The sequence below is a fragment of the Aristolochia californica genome, unplaced genomic scaffold (genome assembly GCF_029961685.1).
Source record: "Aristolochia californica isolate CCGP_79_NKW_82.1479 unplaced genomic scaffold, dmAriCali1.0.hap1 SCAF_7, whole genome shotgun sequence".
Taxonomy (NCBI): domain Eukaryota; kingdom Viridiplantae; phylum Streptophyta; class Magnoliopsida; order Piperales; family Aristolochiaceae; genus Aristolochia; species Aristolochia californica.
In genome coordinates, this window is record NW_027182268.1 from 29,521,006 (window position 1) to 29,523,850 (window position 2,845).

Below are 2,845 nucleotides of genomic sequence, written 5' to 3' on the forward strand. Positions count from 1 at the left end.
TCGGTTTCAGTGGCCAATGGGGCTAAAATTGGAAGTGTGGGTTTATGTGCAAACACACCTTTCACCATTGAGGAACATTTCTTTCAAGCAGATTTACTAGTCATTCCCTTGGCTGGATTTGATTTGGTCCTCGGGGTCAAATGGCTTCAGTTATTAGGACCTATATTATGGGACTTTCAGGCTCGGACTATGACCTTTATAGCACCACAGGGTCAGATTACATTACAAGGTATTGTGGCACAGGTCCCTAACGCACTTCACATTTTACAGCTTCAGCACAATGGTGATGGTCAGTTAGCTCCTTTACTTACAGCATTTGCTGATTTATTTAATGACCCTACGGGTCTACCACCAGTGCGTCACTGTGATCACCGCATTTGTTTAAAGTTGGGAACTGATCCAGTAGTAGTGCAGCCTTATCATTACCCACATATACAGAAAGATGAAATAGAACGACAGTGCATGCATATGCTCGCTCAAGGCATGATCCAGCCCAGTCGATCTCCTTTTTCCTCACCAGTGTTACTAGTACGTAAAAAGGATAAATCATGGAGGTTTTGTGTCGACTATAGGCAACTCAACTTGCAAACAATTAAAAACAAGTTCCCCATTCCAGTCGTGGATGAGTTGCTGGATGAGTTACATGGTGCTACAATTTTTACCAAATTAGATTTGAAATCGGGCTCTCATCAAATAAGAGTTCACCGACAGATGTGGAGAAGACTGCATTCTGTACACATCACGGTCATTTCGAGTTCCTCGTCATGCCCTTCGGTCTCTCCAATGCACCCTCCACCTTTCAGGCCCTCATGAATGAGGTATTTTCATCACTTCTGCGCAACTATGTGTTAGTCTTTTTTTATGACATTCTGGTCTACAAAAAAAATTGGGAAGAACATCTTCACCACCTCCATCAGGTATTAACCATTCTACGCTCTCATCATTTTGTTTTGAATAAATCAAAATGATCTATGGGTACATCTAAGGTGGCATATTTGGGTCACGTCATATCAGTTGTGGGCGTGAAAGTTGACCAGAGCAAGATACAAGCAATAACAGATTGGCAAATTCCCACCTCCATCACAACATTAAGGGGATTTTTGGGCCTAGCAGGATATTATAGAAAATTTATCCAATCTTATGGCCAGATAGCAGCACCACTCAACAATCTTCTCAAAAAATATGCCTTCCACTGGTCTGTCAGCGGAACAGGCCTTTCACCTGTTAAAGGAGGCCTTAGCCTCAGCGCCAGTCCTACAATAACCAGATTTTGAGGGAGACTTTGTGGTGGAATGTGATGCTTCCGGAGAGGTATAGGGGCAGTGTTACAACAATTGGGACACCCCATTGCTTATTTCAGCTGTCAGTTGGGACAACACCACCATAAGTTAGCTGCATATGAGAGGGAATTGATTGGGTTAGCCAAGGCTGTCCAACATTGGCGACCTTATCTCTGGGGACGACCATTTCTCATTCGTACAGATCATTGCAGCATGGTTCACTATAAGCCAGGTAGTTCGAATTTGGGGGCTGATGCTTTATCACGTCGGGATCATTCAGCCACACAAGTGTATGCTATCAATCACCCACGTTCACTGGTATTAGATTCTATTCATGAGGAAGTACATCAATATCTGGATCTCAAGTCATTATATCAGGATATTCAATAGGGGACAGCAGCTCCTCATTGGACGATTCAGGATCATCTCATACTCTACAAAAATAGGATCTTTATGCATCATAGGTCCCCACTTCTTCACGCCATCCTGTCCTCTATCCATGATAGCACACATGAGGGTCGATAGAAAACATATTTCCGAATCAGTCGGGACTTTTACTGGAAGGGCATGAAGAGCACAATTGCTGATTATGTAGCTGCTTGTCAGATTTGTCAACGAAACAAGGCCGAATCTTTAAGTCCGGCAGGCCTACTACAACCTCTGCAACTACCGTCTCAAATCTAGTCTGACACTTCCATGGACTTCATCGCTGGCCTTCCCATTTCATTAGGTAAATCTGTGAAATTCATCGTCGTTGATCGGTTTTCAAAATACGGTCACTTCATTGCTTTGGCGCATCCATATACTGCTGCTCAGATCGCTCAATTATTTATGGACAACATTGTCCGATTACACGGAATTCCCTCATCCATTATCAGTGACAGGGATGCCATTTTTACTAGTATGTTTTGGAAGGAATTATTCAAATTACAGGGCACCCAATTGGCATTTTCGTCTGCATATCACCCACAAACAGACGGACAAACAGAGGTTATCAATTGCACGATTGAAATGTATCTTCGTTGTTTTGTGGGGGATGCACCTAGACGGTGGGTGAAATGGCTTTCTTGGGCAGAATTTTGCTATAACACATCTTACCACATAGCACTAGGAACTACACCTTTTAGGGTCGTTTATGGCAGAGATCCACCTCGTCTGTTACCATATGAACCAGGGGCATCCAAAGTCGTCACTTTGGACCAAGCGTTAGCTGAAAGGGACGCTATGCTCATTGACGTACGTACTCATCTACAGGAGGCCCAGCACTCTATGAAACGCTATTATGATAAGAAGCACCGGGAGGTATCTCATTTCCCCGGAGACTATGTGTGGTTAAAGCTTCAGTACTACCGCCAGCTGTCTATGACTGCATCCAAGCGCCATAAGCTATCTCCAAAATATTATGGTCCATTTCGGGTGTTGGACAAAATTGGGCCCGTGGCATACCGCATGCAGCTACCACAGGAATCAAAAATCCATAATGTATTTCACGTCTCCCAATTGAAGCCCTTCCAGGGTGAATCGCCCCTACTGCACACTCCACTGCCGCCACTACATGAGGGCAG